Raw genomic sequence first — 20,804 nt, forward strand, 5'->3', positions numbered from 1 at the left:
TGGAATATTATTTAGCCGTAAAGAAGAATAGCATTCCCATACATGGTACCCTGCAGGTGAATCTTAAAAAGCACGTTGCCCAGAGAAATAAGCCAACTGTAAATGAAGGAACATTCCACTCACATAAAACAGGTAGGGCAGACGAGTCACAGAGGGTGGAAGGAGAGTAAAGGTTGTCTAGGATAAAGATGAGTGGAGACTGTGAGGCTCATGTGATTAGCACCGGTCAGCTCAGGTACTCAGCAATGGTGCCTGTGGGGCTGGTGTGTGAGGGCGGTACTGGGTATGCTAAGTGCTAAGTAGCTGAATTGAATCTTATTTGGTTTTGTTAACTGGGTTAGGTTTTTTGTTTTTTGTTTTGTTTTTGTTTGTTTTGTTTTGTTTTGTTTTTGTAAACCAGGCTGGCCTGAAACTTGCTTTGTCTTCTTGCCTCTATCCCCTGATGCTGGAATTACCACTTGTGTTGCCTCTAAGGTTGAGCTTTCTTTTAATGTGAGCACGACATCTGTGATCTGGTCCTGCTGCTCTCCACAGATGCATGGGACAAACTGAAGTAGAGAAAAAGAATTCTAAAGTGGTAAAGACAGCCGGTTTTAGATCGCGTATATCACATTGTATTACATAATATGCCAAAAAGAAGTAGAGGAAATATTTTTTAACATGTGTGATAGACAAAAGACATGAAGTTCCTGCTGGGGTGGAGAAATGGCTCGGCAGTTAAGAGCATTTGTAGATTTTGCAGGAGACCTGGGTTTTTCTTTACAAGCACCTATACTGGGATGCTCACAACTGCCTAGAACTTCAGCTCCAGTGGATCTGATCCCCTTTCCTGGCCCCTCTGCCCCCTGCAAGGTCATGCACATGCACATGCACGTGCATACACACATATGCACATTTATTTAAATTAAGGATAGTATTAAATGACAAAATATTTAACAGAAAAAAATCATGTTGTAATATTAAATGAGACATTGATACAAACTATCTCAATTTAATAAGTGTATGTGCTGTTTATTGTTAAGCTACTAGAGGGCTGGAGAGAGCAATGGTTCAGTGGTTCAGAGCCCTAGCTACTCTTCCAGAGCCCTGAGCTTTGATTGGGAGCACCCGCATGGCAGCTAACAATCATCCATTACTCAAGTTCTAAGGGACTTAAAACGATCGCCTGGCCTCACAGGAACCAAGCACACATGTGATGCACAGGCACATATGCAGGCAAAACACACATATGCATAGAATAATAATTTTATGTATTAAATAGAAAGAACTATACTAAAAAGTTAATGACTTCCCTAAGGAACTGATATTATATTATTTTTATTGTCATGGTTTGCATAAATGTCCCTTAAAGGCCCACTTAGTTAAGGTTGGTGCTCTCAGGTACATGGGGGAACTCTTAATGGAAAATCTCCCCATCATAGAGGACTGACCTATGGGGGATACTGCTACTCTGGCCCTCCTGACTCTCGGGATTCCTGACTGTGGGGTGAACAGTGTTCCCTTCTTATGCTTTCCTTGAGATGAAGATGTAGAGGTCAATGAGTCGTGAATCAGAAGCTCTGAAGCTAAGCTGGAGTCAGCCTGTTGTCTTCATAAATGATCATTAAAGGCTTGCAGGTTACATAATAAAAAAGCCGCTGACCCAGCAGTATACAAACTTTCTATGGTAAAACCATCCAGCTACAAGCAAATATAAAGACAAAATAAAAATGGATGCACTAGGCCTGGTTAATTTTCACACTCACAATCCCAGCGTCAGGGAGGCTGAGCTAGGAGGATCCTGGAAAGTTTAGTTCAAGGTCATCCTCATCTTTCAGCATCATCCTGGTCATCTTTCAGCATCATCCTGGTCTACATATCAAAACCCTCTTTAAAAAACCAAAGCAAAACAAAGAGAAACATGTGGTGTTACTGGAGCCATATTTAGTAGCTGTGGTAGTCAGGGAGCATCAGCAGAAGAGCAGTGAGTCATTGTGGCCTTGCACCCCTCCTATGAGACTGGAGGCAGCATTAGCCTCCAGCTCTCAGATGATGAGGAGGCCTGGAGCCCAGTTCACATTAGGTAGTACAGCTGGGCGTCAGGCTCAGGCCCAGGGCAGTGTGCTGCCAGCTGCTACACTGCATACAAGTGTCCTCGCAAGGCGACATGAGAGTGGGAACTCACACACTTACCTCTCAGTGGTTGAGTCGCTGTCTGAGTGAGCTAGAAACGATTCTATCTAGCTGTAGTCATTACAACTAGATAATTATTATTTTATGAAAAATAAAGAACTTTTACAAAAAAAACCCATAAGCTTATTTAAATTAAACTTATATAAATGTGCAAACAGTTAAATTACATTTAGGTTTACATTTCCTAGGTACTGTCCCCACTCAGTACCAGTGGAGGATAGGTCTAGGAATTCCCCCAGATTATCGAAGCCATGTGTTCTCAAGTCTTCATGGGGCATCATAGTATTTCCATGGAACCTATACAACCTTCCATATCTCTTACAGGCCTTTAGGTGACTTATATTAACTAACACAACGCAAACAGTGTGCATGGAATTTTTTATACTGTGTTATTTGGAAAATAAGGACCAGGAAAAAGCATTGCCGAAAGATGGCAGAGTGTAGTCAAGCGCCCCGGCTTGGGAGAAGGGGGGCGTCCCAGTAGGCTGCGTTTGCACACAATGTCATTCTTGGGGAGTTGGTATAGTGTGTAGGGTGTGGCAAATCCTAGGACTACTTTTGATATATTTCTGAAAATTTTTAAAGTACTTTTGGCCTGCAATTAACTAAGTACAAGATACAGATATAGATGACCAAATGTGGCTTTTCCATTTAAAAAAGAAAAAGGAGAAGGAGAAGAGTCAGAAGAGGAGGAAGCGGGAGGAAGAGGAGGAAGAGGGAGGATGGAAGGAAGGGGAGGAGGAGGAGGAGGAGAAGGAGAAGAAAAAGAGAAGTTGTCACCATGTCCTACTTTCATTTCTGTCACGATGATAAAATACCCTGACAAATGTAATTAGCGCAGAAGGGTTTGTCTCAGCGCACAGTTCCTGGTTACAGCCCATCTTATTTTGTGTTGTGGTGTGTGTGCTGTGGTAGGCACGGGGGTATCAGAGGACAGCTTGCCAGAGTCATCTTTCTCCTTTTACCATGAAGGTCCAGAGATCAAACTTGGGTCCTCAGGCTTGGCAGCAATTGCCACTAACCACTGAGCCCTCTTACCAGCCTGCGATTAATGTTTTATTTCTGTGCCGCCTGTGACTGAATGTACCTGGCCTTAGGGAGGAGGGGTGAGACTGGACTCCCACACGGGTTCACCTGCTCACACAGAGGCTGCATGGACTGATGTGTTCAGTCACAGAAATAGCTCTATACATCAGAGGTGCGGTGCCGGAGCTCTATGTCACATCACTGAAGGACTCTGCAAAATGTCCAAGTCTGTTTTCATGTAGAAATGAGATAACATGGTATTTTCCTTATGCATTTGCAACTCCCATGTGTTAGGCATATTCATGTAAGTGGGAAACAAGTTTGACTACTCGGGTATAAACATTTTCAACAAGCAGAGAGGCTTAAATCCTGAAGGGCCTGAGCTCTGACCAACCTCTGGCAGGCATTTAGCATGGATTATCAGATTGGAAATGCTGAAAATCTCCTTGTGGGCTGCGTTGATTTGCAGGTTTTTAACCTGGACGTGTAACAGAGCGATGCTGTTTCTGGCCTCCCAGGTGTGATTATAGGGCCCACCCAGGGGGTTGTATTAATACCAAAATGACTTGGCTTTTCATTAATCAATTATGGGCTTCTTTATTTAAGGGATGCAGGGAGTGGGTAACAGTGGAAAATCTATAAGGCTTTCAGGTGTTTTTATTAAACCTTCCCACAACGTGAAAATAACAGCTACCTGGCATGGTGAGGAAGCAAAAAAAAATCTACCATTTTAATTCTAAAAGAAAATTACAGGTAGCTTACTTCCTAAAGCAGTGGCCATTGGGTCACAAGAGGTACTGGGAGAGTGGATTACATCCTCTGGCCTCTTGTTACTTTGGAGACACTTAGCTGCTTGCTTTGCTTGGATGCCCTGCGGAGGGTGCACAGTGATGGAGGGCCCACCAGATGGATGTTTTGATGCCAAGTGTCAACAGGAAGACAGCACTGCACAGGAAACACTGTCCGCTATTGACTGCTGTGGTTTGGAAGGGGAATGTTCCCCAGACACTCACACGTTTGAACACTTGTTCTCCAGCTGGTGGCGCTGTTTGGAAGATCGTGGAGCCTTTGGAAGGTAAAGGGTAAGGAGAGGAAGTGAGCCACTAGGGTTGGGGGGTGGGGCTTTGAAGCTTTGTGTCTGGCCCCACATCCTGAGTGTAGGTGCAACCTGATCGACTTTTGATCCTGCCACCCTGCCGTCCATGCATGACGGACTTTGTCCCTCAGACACCACAAGCCAAAATAAACTCCTCATTAAGCTGCTTCTGCCAGGGTGTTTTACATAGCAACAGGGAAATGATGGACAGTGGTGGCAATGCTTAAGACACAGAGCTGAAGAGTGTGAAGTTGTTCCTCGGCTCTCATGAACTGCTGTCAAAACACAAACCCTTTGCAGGAGGAAATAGCACGTTTGTCTTTTACAGGCTTTCTCCTTTTTGATATCACTAGAGCAGGGGGAAATGAGGCATTGCTCCTGTGGTAAACATACTTTCCTGAACTAATACTTTAACTTCACACTGAGTAGACTACTCAAGACACAAAGGATAGGAAAGTAGGCGTGGGAAGATGACTCAGTCAATAGAGTACTTTCTGACATGAATTAGGCCCTCTAGTGTTGTGTAAAAAGCCAGGCTTGGGGGTCACCTGCCAGTGATCCTCGTATGGGGGTAATCTCTGGAGCTGACTGGCCAGCAAATAGGCCTTATCTCAAAAAGTAAGGTAGACAGTGTAGACAGTGATCGAGGAAGACACTAGACATTAACTACTGCCTCTACACACATGTTCATAAAACATACACATGCGTGTGTCCACTCCCATACACAAAAACTTAAAACAAAATAGTACAGCTTGGTCATTCTGAAAATATGCAAATGGGCTAAATGACATACGTGTGTGCTTTGTGCCAAGTAAGAACCAGGTACCTTAGGATGTCATATGACCTGGGACATCAAACCCACTCCATGGCCCACACCAGACAGTACAAAATTCATATGCAGTCTTTGCCTAGAAGATACATCCTTGAAGTTGTAGTCAAAGTGCATTAGTAAAAGAGAAAGTCACAGGCATGATCAATACATGTTTCCTCGTATTGCTGTGACAATATGAGGCCAGGGAACCCTGTAATGTAAAATACTGTGGAGTCTGTAACCACTTGAAAATATTTGCTGCTTGATGAGCAGGTGTCACTCATGGCTCATTCTTGGCCCCTACAGTGCTGTCAGGTTCTGTATTCTGTGGGACAAACTCTGGGCTTTGTAACTAGTAGGAATTTGTAGAGTTAAACACTAGGGGTGGACTGGTCAGAGTTACCTATTCAGGTGGTGAGAATATAAACACATGGTGCCCATGTTAACCTATCTGCCTGCATCACCATGCATCATGCACCTCCCACCCATCATCTGTCTACTGTACCTATCTATCTCATATATGTGTGTATGAATGTATGCATGCATGCATGCATGTATGTATGTGTATATATGCATATATGTGTATGCATGTGTGTATGTATGCATTCATGCATGTTTGTATGTATGTATGCATGTGTGTATGTATGTGTATATGTACGCATGTATGTGTATGTATGTGTGTATGCATGTATGTGTGTATGTATGCATGTATATGTGTATGTTTGCATTATGCATGCATGTATGTGTATGCATGTGTGTATATCTATGTATGCATGTATGTATATGCATATGTATGTGCATGTGTGTATGCATGCATGCATGTATGTGTGCATGTATGTATATGTGTGGATGTATCTATATTGTAAACAGACTTGGCATCTGCATGGCCAAGTTTTGCTTACCTCACCTGAGCTTCTAGCTTATAACCTTCTTCAGCCTTTGCTCTCTAAAGAAGGAAGGAGGGAGGGATGAACCCCAGAAGCCTGTGCTGGGCTAAGGACCTGTTGCCTACAGTGTCAATTTCTCGTCAACTTGGGGAAAGAGTGAAAGCAGGCTCCAAAAACACAGTAGTCAGAATCACAGCAATACACTCAGGGTCATTTTTCCAAGTAGAAGGTAGAGAGGTGACAAAGGAAGTGAAAGAGACAAAGCCAGAAATTGCTGCTGCTAAAGAGATAGGAGATGCATTTGCAACAATTTTCTGGGTCATCCCTGGGCATCTCTGTCGTGTTTTCTTATCCCAGGTGGGAAACAGGTTTCTGAAGTATTGAAAATGATGGCCAGAGGTAAGACATTTTCCAACCATCTAACACAGTGTGCCCATTATCACAGGCCTTAGACCACCTCTATTCAGTCTCAAGATCCTGTGAATCCTGCCTGCCAGTGACCTCAGGGAGGAACATTTCCTTAGACATATCCCATGCTCACTGGCGGTGCCCTGTCCTCTGGCTTACCCAGAGGACCTGTGTGAGTGAGTCACAACTGAAAGGCTGCTGTTAAGAAACAGTTTGAGACTGTGAAAGGTTCTCCCAGAGCATCAAAACCTCTTCTCTGCATCCCAACACTGAGGTTTTTCTGTGGCAATCTGGAAGGAAATCCACAGAAGAAACCCCACCCACCAAAGTCTCAATACTTGCCCAGCCATCCCAACCACCTGACCGTCAGATTCCCAGGGACACAGTTCCCACGGACGGTCTGTCCACTGAGTTAATCAATCTGGCCACAAAATTGTCTTCAAGAACTCTCCATCCCGCAGATTTTCCTGCACTTGGTGAAGCACGTTGGGGCTGACAGGGTCCAAACTGGCTGTGTTTTGTTTCTGCACAGAAGACTGGGGGAAAGGCACAAGCAAGCAGGAGGGAAGACGCCGTTGTTACACTTGCATCTGTTTAATTTCTCAGGAGGCTGCTATTAATAGACTGTACTTTTAGAAGAAGTAAATTAATTTTGCACAATGTTTAAGGAATATTGCCTATGCAGGATCAAATGAAGGGAAGGATCATTTTGCCAAAGGCAACTGTTATCGAGGCTCTGAAATTAATTGGATGCTTTAATTGAGGTAGATTACTTGCTAATCCTTGCTTGAATACAGTAATTCTCCTATTAAATTATCTTTGAATAATTACCTGGAATTTCTCAGCTGCGGGGACTGATGGCTATTTAATTGCACTGTGAGTCTGCTGTATAATTACTTAACAAGGTGTCCTGTAATAGTTTAATTCCCCTTTTACTGAAAAAAGGTGGGTGCTAAAGTTACTACAAATACCCCCTTTCATAAAAAAAATAAATAAATTGCTGTAAGGGTTTTTTCCCCTTCAAAGATTATTTATGATTTAAAAGTAAATTAAATTATTTCTAATTTTTTATTTATAATTCAGGTACTGGTGATGTTTTAGATGGAGCCAAGCCTCTCTGACCATTACACATTAGATAGCATTTCAAAGGACTGCAAAGTCATTTTTAATTTTCGCTTATCGTGAGCATCCCGTGTCTCATCATTAAGTATCCAGGAAACCACTTCTTTCTCTCCATTTTACTGCATGTTTTATCTAAGGTTTTCAAATTAAGTGTGTGTCCATGAAGTGAAGCATTAAATACCCCTAATATATGCCCATATGTCATATGGTGACGCTGTGACAGAAAATTAAATGGATTGTCTGGGATTGCTTGGCAGTCACTCTGTAAAGTCCATGGTGTCCACCAACACAACTTCCTTTGGCATTTAGCATATTGTCGTGGACATGGTTTGAGCTTCAGCAAATGCCAAAAAAGACCCACTGGACTTGGACAGGGTACATCACATTGCCTTGACAGCAGCCAGATCTAATGCAAAAGGGAAATGCTAAGGATGCTGACTGGGACCATCTTTCTTCATGTCCTTGGGGATAAACTGGGCAAACTGCTGAAGGCCTGATAGTACACACCTGGAACTGGAGCACTCTGCAGGCTGAGACAGGAGGATGGCAAGTTTGAGTGGGCCTGGGCTATATAGTAGAACACTACCCACCCTCCAAAAAGGAAGGGGAGGGGAGGGAGAAGCAAGGGGAAAAAAGGGAGGGAGGGAGGAGGGAAGCAGGATATTACACAAGAAGAATCGCATCCATTGGAAGAGCAACTATAAAAGAAAGTTAATTTCCACAAACCACTGATGTTCCTACATGGGAACCATTGGCCCTAGAATGGTATAGCATTTTGTCTATAGCCTAAAAGCCAGTGTGACTGCCTGTGACTCTTCCTATATTTGTTAGACTTTTCTAGAGGAACAAACAGCACATTCGTACATGCCAAACCCACTCAAGTAGTCATCCTGCTGACACACCGTGGCGATCCAGCGAAGGTATAGAGAAGGCTAGCCTCTGCTCACTCCATGCATTCCAGTAATTAACTTTTTTCTTAATTACTTCTGTTAAGCAAACAATAAAAATGGTGAAAGCTTCTGTTTGACATTAAAAACTTATATTTGTTTGAGGAATAATTGTAGGTTAATGCCTTGATTGTTTTTTCATTAAGGAAATATGTTATGTCTTTCATGCATAAATATAGTATCAATGTTTTTTAAAGCTCTTAATTTCATTTATTTAAAATAGATCTTTGTTCTCATAATCAGTGGGTGTGGTTGTCTAATGCAACTGTGTGTGTGACTTCAGAATCAACTATGTTCATTGTTAAAAATAGAAGCAGCCCTTTTGTAACATGAATAGTCTGGTTATTAAGAAGGGACTTCATTTTCTCATGTGGCTTTTCCTCAACTGGGACCATCTATCTCAGAAATAATTATCTAGGAAGTATACTTTTTTCCCAACCCTTACATCCGTTCACCCCTAAAATAAAATAAAACAAAATTTCTTCATGCTGTTCCAAAGAAATAAAAAAAACATCTCTGTCCCTTGTCTCAGTAAAGGATCTTCTGCCAGAAGACAAATGTCAGATTGAATGGACAAGACAAAATAGACACATCTTCATCAGGAGCAAGCCACTCTGTCCTGCAGTGCTGGCTGTGTACAGTAGAGTGGCTCTCTGTTCAGTGACAGATCGATTCTTCATTGGGATTCACATTTTGCCCATCAATGAGAGACCACAATTAGGTCAAACCTTGATCAATCTTCCTGCCAACAGACCTGGAATCACATTTGAAGGCTCATCTGAGTTCACATTCTTCTTTTATCCTAACACAAAAGCTGGGACCACGGTGTCACTGAAGCTTCCTTGAAATTGTTTGTGTTTCACTGCTGATGTGAGATGTGCCAATTCTCTCATTCCACAAACTAGATGGGCTTTCCCCCCACTCCCATCTACAGAGAATTCTGTAACCTTCTATGGCCTTCTTCTCTCATCAGTGGATCTGGGCTTTAGGCTGTAATGAATAGTCACTAAACTTGATCGTACTTGATGATAAATAGGGAGCTGCTTAAGACGACATTTTCCTGGGACCTGCCTATAGGATTCTGGGTCAGTTGGTTTCGGTTGGATATCAGCATTCTTCCCAAGGTCACCAGAGCACACGTACGTGACCATGACTTTAGGTGCAGTCTGATATATCAAATTCTAAACTCCCAAACGAGCTCAGGAATCCTAAAGCTGCAAGTTCTGAGGCCCAAACTGAATTATGCATAAGCTGGCCAACCAAGCAATGCAGATTTCATGTACACATAGAGACATATGGCTAAAATAAGATTAAACAGCGAATATCTGTTACGCATGTTTAAGTTCAGGAAAGCCTTATTTTAAAGACTTTCAAAGTATTAATTCATTAAGACTCAAACCATATTCGCAAAAAGTAATATATTGATGTCATGAGTGCGGAAGCTGAGCCACAGAGAAACAAAGTCATTGGTTCAACACTGGCCAATGGGGTGTGATGAAGAGGGGACCTTGGCAAGGCCATCAAGATGAAGAAAGTACAGGCCTAGAGAAGAAGTTAACAAATCTGCCTGTTGCTGAATTCTCACTGAAGACTAGCAAGGTCCTGACTTCTCGCTTACTATGGCACAGTTGTGTCTTGTACTGTGATTTTCTTATCCCTTCATCTGAGGGCAAATCTTCATGATCTTGGCCTTTAAGAGGAGCATCACTTTGAACATGAACCTGCCGTTGTCCTCTCAACATATCAAGCTTAGTTCTAGAAGCCACACCAGAAAGACAGATACTGCCTGACCTAATTTATGTGTTCTATCTGAGACAGGCAAACTCACAGAAGTACAGAATCATGTACTGGATCCCAGAGGCCAGAGGATGGGGCAGATGCAGAAAAGAAATACAGAGAGCCAAGCCTATGATTTGAGTGACACGGAAGGAGAAAGCTGATCATCTCCCTCAAAAGATGTTATGTACATGTGAGAACATGTCATAGTGAAACACAATATTAATATCATTAACATATGCTAATGAAAATATAAAGAATTATTCCTTCTCAGAACATTCCTGTTAAAATAGATAAAAATAAAACTTAGGAAGCACTTAAATCTACTTACAAAAATTTGTAAAAATTTGACCTATTATACAAATTATTGTATGTCTATGATAGTCCTGTAGATTGGCGGTTAAAAGAAAACAAAATTTCTAAACAAGAGAAGGAAGAGGAAGGAAGGAAATAGGAAGGGAAGGGAAGGGAAGGGAAGGGAAAGGAAGGGAAGGGAAGGGAAGGGAAGGGAAGGGAAGGGAAGGGAAGGGAAGGGAAGGGAAGGAAAGGGGGGTTCTGTAATCCCAGGCAGGAAACAGGTTTCCAGAGCTTGTACAGTCAGGACTCCATACTTTAATGTAGGCTGAATCAGGCTGGTTTCGTAATTCTTCAAGTTTCTGTTCTCTTCACCCACAGTAAGGAGGCTGCTATACTCTGGTACTTAGAGTGCAGAGTTATGTTGAGGATTAAGCAACAGTATTCTATAAAGCTTGACCAAGTGCCTATCATACAGCCAGGACCCAATAAGTAAAAGCAGAAACAGCCAAGAAGTGTTTGTTTTAAGGGGACTTTTCACAGGGTAGAGAGTCATCATCCATGAATCCTGAGTGACTTAACACTAGAAAGAGGGTACTCTCTAGCGGCCTTCTCGTTTCTCCATCTTGGTCAGCCTCAATATTATCTACCCTGAATTCCCCGTTCCCTTTCTCAAACTAGATATCCAAAGAGATCTACCTAACAGAACAACCTAAGTCAATAAAGTCTCTTGTTTCTTGTGAGGTTGTTGAACATACACACATCCTCACAATAATCTGACAGGCAGATGAAGCGCTGAGGGATTAGGTCAGAAAACTCACTCACTTCCCGCTGGGAAGAGTGTCTAGTGTTTGGGAGAAATTTGTGTTGGTTTTTGTATCCTCTGACTTCAGTTTGGGTTGCCTCAAACGTAGTCCTTCTCACTTCTCCTCAGTCACTACCACTTTATATCAGAACTTACCTCACTTGAGATACCCAACATCTGACTTCTAAGGACACATGTGGAGTCCATGGAGACTTAGGCCCTGTCCTCCAGACAGTCTCACAGTCCTTATGCCCTCTTAGCATAGACGTCTGGGATCATTTGATCACATCCTCTTTCCATGCTATGTAATGTGTCTTTGCTCCAGGTGATGAGCATTGGCAGCGCTTCCTTCCCGTCAGCTCTGGCCATGTTGAAGCAGAACCATCAGATAGATTCCCATCACCAAGGCTTGAGTAGGAACTGCACCACTGCCATCCACGGAGCCCTACTGAGAACATTCTATCAGTGGTCTCTAAGAATGCCTTTCTCTCCAGTGTCTGGACACTATTGTCTTACCTTCTTTTGAAACCCACTTGGGAATTCACAGCTAATGGAGCTGAAGAACTGCCTCTGCCCCACAAAGAACAGTTTCATGGTGGTCTAGGTTTATGTTAGAAGGCAAAGGAGGAGGAGGAAGAGGAGGGGGAGGACAAAGAGGCAGACAGAAAGAGAGGGAAGAGGAGAAGGGGGAGAGGAGAAGAGGGAGAGGAGGAGGAAGGGGAGAGGAGGAGTGGGGACAGGAGGAGGGGAGAGGAACAAGAGGGAGAGGAGGAGAGGAAAAGAGGAGGAACAGGAGGAGGGGGAGGAGGAAGGGAAGGAGGAGAAGGAGGAAGAGGGGGAGGATGAAGGGAAGGAGGAGAAAGAGGAAGAGGAGGAGGAGGAAGAGGGGGAGGATGAAGGGAAGGAAGAGAAAGAGGAGGAGGAGGAGGAGGAGGAGGAGGAGGAGGAGGAAGAAGAAGAAGAAGAAGAAGAAGAAGAAGAAGAAGAAGAAGAAGAAGAAGAAGAAGAAGAAGAAGAAGAAGAGATCTGCAATGTTACTACTATATAGGAGTCCCAATAACAGATTTCCTTCCTGTGTTTCCCAACTAAACAGCCAGTCAAAAAGAAGTCAAAAAGATACAGGTGCTGCTGAGGGGTGCTGGAGCAGCTGGGGACAGAGCTGATCTGCAGTCAACCGACCACAGATCGGTGTGCTTTCTTTCCCATAGAGCACAGCTTCAACAGGAAATTATCCAGGGCCTGCTCATGGCTGCCTTGGAGCCAGCCAGGTGAGGCAGGAGCACCGGTGCTGTAGGACAGCAGATCCAGTCTGCCCTTTGTGTCACCCAGTCCTATCCTGCTTTCGCCCCTTTGTGTGTTTTTAATGGGGATAAGTGTGAGGCACATGGAGCGCAATCACATTGTGGTCTTAAAAGGATCTCTGATGACAGAAAATATGTCAATTTATTATTTCCCCTGGGACAGAGAAAAAAGTACAAAGGTTCAATGGGCGAGGAAGATAATGCTCGTTTGCTGTATAACAGTTTTCCAACAAAGGATTTTAAGGTGATTTTCCTTTAAAAAGAAAAAGAAAAAGAAAAAACTTTAGTCCCATTTGTAGGTGGGGATACAAGAAGATTTGTAGTGACTAAAACATCCTGGCGGTGGCCCCTGCATAGAGCCAGCACAAGCATCTGTGGTCCTTTCCCAGCTTTTTCTCTCCCTCTACTGGAATTTGGTTCTTCACAGCAGAGTTACATACAGTAAAAGCAAGCACTGTCCTATTGTCCCTGGTATCCCACATACCAGAACCACAATTCCATCAAATCTTCAACCTAAAGGCTCCATCTGTGATCAGAGCCATCTCCTGTCCCCACAGTTCCAGTTTCCTTGAATAGCAATTAGCCCAGTAGAGGCCGGCTGCTCCTGCATGGGGAAGACGCTGAGGAGCTGAGCCAGGAGGTGGTCACTTGTTATTTGTCACGAGGGTCATTGATAATGAATCAACAAAGCATTGACAATGGTTTTCTTGTAAACCGAACAAACCTTATAAATGGTGTGTGGTCTCCCCTCCCCCATGAATTAGCTCCTTTGTCCTGAAATGTGTGGTTAGCCCAGATACTCATTCTGCTCGGCTGGAAGAGGGGCAGAGTCTGGGGAAGGCGCCCAGAATGCACAAGTCCACATTTTGCATTTTGGTTTTCTGTATCAGGGAATATCTCATGCGTACCATGGGAAGTTGTAAGAGGGAAAAAAAAAACATAAGCAAAATCAGAAAACTTTCTGGACTCCTTTCTGGACTCTCAGGTGGTCTTTTTAGGGATCGGTTGCAATGTGCAAACAGGAAAGAAATTAAGAATGTAGAAACTGTTTCTTAAATGCTTTGTACAGCTACTTGACAACTGTCTGTTTTCTTAAAACCCTAAATAAGGAGGGCTGAGTATTTAGGAGGGTTCTGCCTGCTTTATACTTCCACACTTCGCGGAATGCCATTCTCCGCTGTTATGTAACAGTGGACGCTGCTGGGCAGCTGAATGAAAGGAACAGTGTCTTACAGCAAATGGGCAAACATTCACTGCTGGCGTCTTCTTTGGCTCCTGGGGCGGCAGTGGGGCGGGGTTGGGGAGGGGGCTTCTAAGTGAAGTTCTCCGTTGCCTAGAGCCTATACAAGCAACCTTATCTTGAAGATTCTGAGACGAAATGCCCAGAATTAAACAGAATGGATCTGCTGAGAAGCTTTGCAGAGCCTTGTATGCTCGGCAACCGCTGTCTGCCTCCATGAAAGCCAAGTAGCGATGGCACCATTTCTGACAGGTTGTCACCAGGTAGATGGTGTGTTGGAATGTGAGTCAGTTCAGAGAGACCGGTGCTGTGTGAAGAGGGAAGCAGGGCACCAAGCTCGACTCTGCGTGTGTGTGTGTGTGTGTGTGTCTGTGTGTGTGCGCGCGTGCTTATTGCACACCTCGCCTGTTCCGTGTACTCCACTTTGGTTATAATTTTATTTAATGGCAATCTTTAAATCAAAGTGTTAGAATGTGTCTTTCTCCTTTAAAAAAAATAATTGCTGAAATCATTGATGGCACATTAAAACAAGTCAGTGGTTAAGGTCACATAAACCGGTGTAATATGTATATTCGAGCCAGAATTATTTAGGGTCATTGTAGCCAGGGAGTTTTCAAATAAATTATTTGAATATAAAAGTAGATTATGTCTTTCCCCTGTGGCTGGCCAAATGTCTTTTCAACAAAGGGTAAAGTAAGAAGGCTATTTTTTTTTCGTGTGTAAAAGAGTGATCTTTTTAGTCACGGTTGGCTGCCTTTCAGGAAAGTCTCCATTTATAATGAGATATTTTGAACTCATCCAAACCAGAAAGTTTAATAAATTTATAGTACATTTTATATTTAAAAATATGACCATTTATTTCAGGAGACGAGAGCTTGAGAGAAGGGAGAACATATTAGTGATTGCTTGGATGTCTAGGCCGTCCTCTGGAGCTAATATCCACATTGGCCCATATCTAGAATAGTGGAAATAAGTTTATTAAGCAGCTCCTCCAATCTCAACTTACGTCTGCTTTAAAAGGACACTCACTATTCGGAGCCTAGTCCAGCCCTGAGACAGAGCCGCTGTGAAGATGCAGTAACAGAGGTTCTCATGGCCGTTTTATTCAAATTTTCTGACGTTGCCAGGTAGGGAGAGAGCAAAGGTGTTTCCCGTGTGGTTGTGGGTCATCCTTGAAGTAGATTGGTCCTATATGCAAATGTGTAAACATCAGCTTTCTCTTACTAATGCAATAAAAGGAGCAGTCCTGAGACAAGAAGCGCTCTCTCACTGGTAAAGAAATGTTTCTGGGAACTGGAAGTACATTTTGACATGATTATTAACATATGAAAACATGCTCATGCTACTCTCTAGTGTTTTAACACTCGAGACATTCAATTAGTTTTCTATTATACCCGATCTTTTCTTAACTCCTGGTTAAATATTTCTTTTGCAATTACAAGTAGAAAAAAAAAATCACAAGATACATCTTAACCTGGTATCAAAACTGAGTTCCATGGTGACTCATCTCCAATTTTATTTCTCTAATGACACATCACTTAGGTACGTGTGGATTTCCTTTGAGCCCCTAATTTTCTTTTTTAATTGTTCTATAGTAAAAGCTCTCCCCCCCCCCAAATTAATTTGACTTTCTCAGATTTTTACAGTAAAGCATGTGTCATCTCTCTCTCTCTTGAAACTGACCATTCTTTTCAGAAGAAAAAAAAAAAGAGGGTTTTTTTTTTCTTTTGGCCTGGGGTGCTACACTGAAAAAAGTCACTCAGCTAAAATGAGTTACTTCATTTCCAAGTAAAAACAACGGTGTTTTCATGCCTGCACTTATTATTATTCTGAGAATGTACTAATTTGTTACATCCAAGATGACGGTTCGTTGGGTCTGTGAAAGGGGCAGTGTGCCAACTATCAAAGAGAAGTAACAAGGACTCCTTTCATGGGACAGAGAGCAGGGGCAGCTCTTGTGGGTATCAGGAGACACACTGCCAGCAGAGTCACCCCAATGTCAGGGTCTCCCAGTGTCGGGGTCTGAATCAAGCAAAACGATAATTTTACTGAGTGTCAGGGTGGGCAGCCTAAGGAGCAACTGGTCACTGCTTTAGCCCCAGCTGACGCGCCTCGAGGGTTGTTAATGCTTGCAGTGCATTACTACTTCGGCATTAAGCTTAGGTAATTGTCTACTTGCTCTGAGCTGCTTAATAGCAAAATGCAAGGGAGAGGGGCATTTTTTATAAAACAAAACTGCAAAATAGAATTGTATATCTATATGCTGTGGTGTCTCTGATTCCCCCCCCCCATGAAATTTGAATGACAATGACGCGCGATTCTATACCTTTATTCGGCTCTGAACCAGGGTGGTCTCGTCATTTCGTTTTGCGTGCACAACGCTGCCTAAGGTCATGAGTTGTAAATCGGAACATAAAAAGGCTGAAAATATATTCAGCACTTTGTAGTTTCCGAGCGCGCATTTAAGAGCTTCAATGAAGAGTCGGGACCTACATGGCAGATTTTCTGGTCCTGAGCAGTCCACTTGCGGATGTAGACAGTGGATCTGCACCCCGAATGCAGTACGCTTGGATAAGCCCTCTGCAGAGACGCATCCTGACCTGTTTTCTGTTATTGTAATGTTTTCCTTTGCTTTATGGCAAAATGCTCCCTCCTTTTTTTTTTAAGGAATATAACACCAAAAAAATCTATTTAAAAAATAATTTCCATCTGCCTCAAATGATTTAATAAATGGAAAACACATTTGGACTAATGTATGGAATTCTATTTGGGGGGCATAAAAAAACTCCTGTCTGAGAACACTTAGTTTTTGCTCAGTATGCGTTTGTCAAATTTTCTTTTTAACGTACAGCTTCATTTCTGGCCGTTTTTAAAAAGGGGGGGGCATAGACTTTAAACGGTATTTAACTAGCAGCTGTTTAAAAATAATGGCCACGTTACTTTATCTGTGCCTTAGAATAGGTTGTACTTGACGACCTCTGTGGCTCAGGAGTCCTCCTCCAGCCTAAGTGTTCACATTTCCGGAGAAGCAAACAGTGTCTGCCTTTTGTGTTGCTCACGAGCTACAGATTTGATTTTCTTGACAGCTTACCTCAAGAATGATAGCTGTGTTTTCTGTTTAATTCAAAATGAGAGGAGACTGGCTAATCACCAGGAAGACAACTGAAAGTTGGGACTGCTTAAAAATTAAAAACACAAATACACGCCACCATGAGAGATTTTTAAACAAACTAGGTTACCAAGTCGGTAGCTAATTTTTGTCTTTCTAAAACGTTGGATTTTTAACCCCCGGAATAATTAAATATTTGTAATAAAGCAGTTAATTCAGGCAGTTTTATTGCTGTAATTTGCAAAAGTACATTTGAGCTGCTTTCTTTTCTGCCCATTGACGGAGGGACAAACATTTCTTTAATAAGACTACAGCACATTCTAATTTTGCTGCAAACGCTTAGATAAGGATCAGGCCCCCTCTGAGTCACCGGGCTGACCTATGACATCCAAAGTGCCCAGGCTCTTTGGCAAAAGAAGAGCTGAGATTCATTAATATGCACAGGACTTCCCAGCTCTGAAGGGCTCTGTGCTGTCTCTCAGATAGACTTTGTTTGTTGGAAATGAGAACTGCATTTTGGCAGCAGCCGACCAGAGCCCAGCTACTCAGCAGGCCCATTGCCGATGATGCAATCCTTCATTAACACTGCTTCTCTATTAGCGGGCTGTACAGGAGCCACATGGGATCGAGCATCTTCATTGAGGCGCTGTAGAAAAGCTTCACAGCACAACGCCTACCTCCGGGCCCTCGTCTCCGTTAGTTGCAACGATTAATGCTAGAAATAACCTTTTGCACTTTGCTCCATATAAAAATGCAATGCAAGAGCCCAAAAACTCTGACGGAACTCGGTCTCCCTGTTAGAGGAAGGGGGGGAAAACATTCACCTGGAAAGAGAGAAAAACATCTACTTAACACACAGCAGAAAAGTTATCAGGCCCAAAGGGCTCTTGGGTATGAAAGCGAATGAAAACCAGTTGCCATGCCAAGTGTGACTACCCCTGCTGCTCCTGTCTTAACCAGTAAGTTCCAGGTGTGTGTGCTGGGTGGGGGATGGGGACTTGAGACCGATCCCCAAGCCCAAGTTCATTTTTTTTTTTTTTTGTCCAAACTGTTTGTGTAATTCGGTGATTGGAGCCTGCGACAGCCCGGCATTAAGGTTTTCATCACAGAGTTGTGGCGCCAAGATAAGAATGTACTTAGATAAAATCAAATGGGTGGAGGGGGTGCTTCTATATAAACAGACATGCCCTTAAATAAGTCGGGGTTGGCTAAAAGTTTGTTCCACCATGCATCCTAACGTCGGCTTCTCTTTACCACCCCTTGGGCACCAGCCTGCTCTGCTCCCAACACTTTGACTACTCCTCGTTAATAGACCCCAAATTTCATCTGGAGTTCAGGAACATGAGGAGATAATGTTTCTTTCATCCATTCAGTGTCTTAATATGACAAAAGAGAATCTCTGTGGGGAGAGTACTAAGTTGAGCTCAATGTTCCTTCAGGTGTAGAGCAGAGAAGGCTTTTTCTTGAGCAGGCTAGAGGCTGCTCTGGTAGGACTATGCTCTTCACATTGAGTCCTTCAGGGAGGGTCTACTTCCCTTGGAATTGCTGACAGGTCCACATGGATCTCTCATAGTGATGTCACTAATTATTAGAATATCTACCGACTGCAAGTATTATAGAACATATATACTCCCTGCATACCCATTTTTGTTGTTAGAGGATTTGTTTTGATTTTCTGTGTATAAGGGCCCCATGTCCATATGTGCACCATCTACTTATATGGCCAGAAGAGGGCATCAGATCCCCTGGAACTGGAGTTACAGATCCCTGTAAGCTGATATGTGGGTGCTCAAAACCAAACCTAGGCCCCCTGCAAGAGCAGCAGTGCTCTTAACTACTGAGGCACGGCTCCAGCTCCCGGCATGTACTCTTGAACTGAGTAAAACTCCAGGAAGGAAGAAGTTGTCTGAGGAGTCACAAATTATTAGTAACTTGATTTGGCTTCTAATATAAACCTTCTTTGCCAGGCTTTTATTTATAGTCTACAATGAAAAGAAGCAAGATATATTTATTGAACAAATCTTGTAATTAGCCCATCCCCCAAGGTGTTTTTCATTTAGGAGTTCTGAACTGACTCCAAGGAAAGTTGAACAAGAATTATCTATCATGTCGATGTAAAGGCTTTGTTTAAGAGTAAGCAAGCCTAGGGGCTGAAGAGCTGTCTCAGCACTTAACGGCACTTGCTGCCCTACCAGAGGACCCGAGTTCAATTCCCAGCAACCACGTCAGGTGTCACCCAACCAGATCCGAGAGACCTGATGCCTCTTAGGGCATCTATACTTGTGCGCGCGCGCACACACACACACACACACACACACACACACACACACACACACACACTTAAAAGTAAGTATTTATAAAAAGTATATGAGAACATTGCTTAAAAGTTACCCATATTAGAATCTGGGTTTGCAAACTCCTCCAAGCTGAACCAGAGATGGTCAGAGCACAGTCCAGTCAAGACTCAGAAGATCAAACTATGACAGGTGCTTGTGATGTGGTGACCATCCTTTTGTTCATCGGAAGTGGGTAACAGGGCAGCATAGACTATGTGTACGAAACACTCAGTCTTCAAAAGGAAATCTTCACAATAGCACATGTTTGTATCCTTAAAAATCCACCAAATAAAAACTTTGAAGTCACCTGGCCAAGCTGAGACCCGCAGACATAAAAAGCCAATCCGTTCCCCATGGAGAGCAGCTTTTCAGACATGTTTGTCTTGATCTTCCTTTATTCTCTGTCCTCTGAGGTTTGGTCTGGCAGTGATAACAGGTGACAGTTTATATTTAAGAAGCTTTCGTACAACAAAAGTGTCATTGCATATGAAAAAAGAGCATTAGAGAATATTTAATAACTCAAGAAAATGTGGATCACTACAAGTTTATCTCCATTTGTCACTTTGGTTGGTTGTTGTTTGGGTGAACGTTGCTCAGGTGGCTGCACATGTGTTTAACGTCGTGAGGGTTACCTGTCGTAGCAGAGGAACTCCGCAGAAGTGATTTAAGTTCAGGGTCTCTAGATATAAAGATGTGCACATAGGAGGGCTAGAGGTTGACGCTGGGGCTCCTTGGGGTCTAGCTCCCTTTCTTCTGTTGGGTTTTGGGGTCTAGCTCCCTTTCTTCTGTTGGGTTTTGGGGTCTAGCTCCCTTTCTTCTGTTGGGTTTTGGGGTCTAGCTCCCTTTCTTTGGTTGGGTTTGTTGTTTCTGCTGAGAAAGAATCATTGAGATCTGCAGCTTGCTGGGCTGCTGACCAGGGGCCCCAAAGACCAACCGGTCTCTGCCTCCCCAGTGCTGGGATTCTAAGCACATGCCACAATGCCTGTTTGTTCTGTTCTGTTCTGTTCTGTTTTGCTTTAATATGGGTTCAGATCAAACTCAAATCCTCAAGCCTACATTTGCCAATCGAGCCATCTTCCTGAATCCCTAGCCTTGACTTGCTTGATTAGTGCTCCAGTGTCCGGATGTTAAGTGGCATTGTCCTCCTCAGACCACTGCAACTTACTTGCAGACAAACGCTATCCTCCTTTAGACCGTTTTCCTGTTATGGCTAAAATAAACTCCCACAATTTAGTATCACAGAAAAACAAAACCAAGCCACAGTGGTATATACCTGTGCTCCTACTCCAGAAGAAGCTGAGACAAGATCGCTGAAAAACAGAGATTTGAGACAAGCCTGGGTAGCATAGTGTATCAAAATTAGCAAAACAAAACCAAGAAACCATCCTAAATGTATTACCTTAGAGATCAGAATCAGAGATAGCTGGAAAGGTCTGCTGGGCCATTTTTCCCCTCTGGACGCTTTTGGGGAATC

The 20,804-nt window shown here is 43.1% G+C and overlaps 2 long non-coding RNA genes across 8 annotated transcripts in view; one reads left to right on the forward strand and one right to left on the reverse strand.

Annotated features, from left to right (window-relative positions):
• Positions 1 to 20,804, forward strand: part of LOC103691527 (uncharacterized) — a 621,145-nt gene that overhangs the window by 332,342 nt on the left and 267,999 nt on the right. The window lies entirely within an intron of this gene.
• On the reverse strand, positions 17,205 to 20,404 carry LOC134485897 (uncharacterized). The gene is made up of 2 exons (XR_010064248.1): positions 19,638 to 20,404; positions 17,205 to 17,818 (listed from the first exon to the last, which is right to left on the reverse strand). It is a non-coding gene; the product is annotated as an uncharacterized LOC134485897 (long non-coding RNA).

This window comes from Rattus norvegicus, chromosome 2 (genome assembly GCF_036323735.1).
Source record: "Rattus norvegicus strain BN/NHsdMcwi chromosome 2, GRCr8, whole genome shotgun sequence".
Lineage (NCBI taxonomy): Eukaryota > Metazoa > Chordata > Mammalia > Rodentia > Muridae > Rattus > Rattus norvegicus.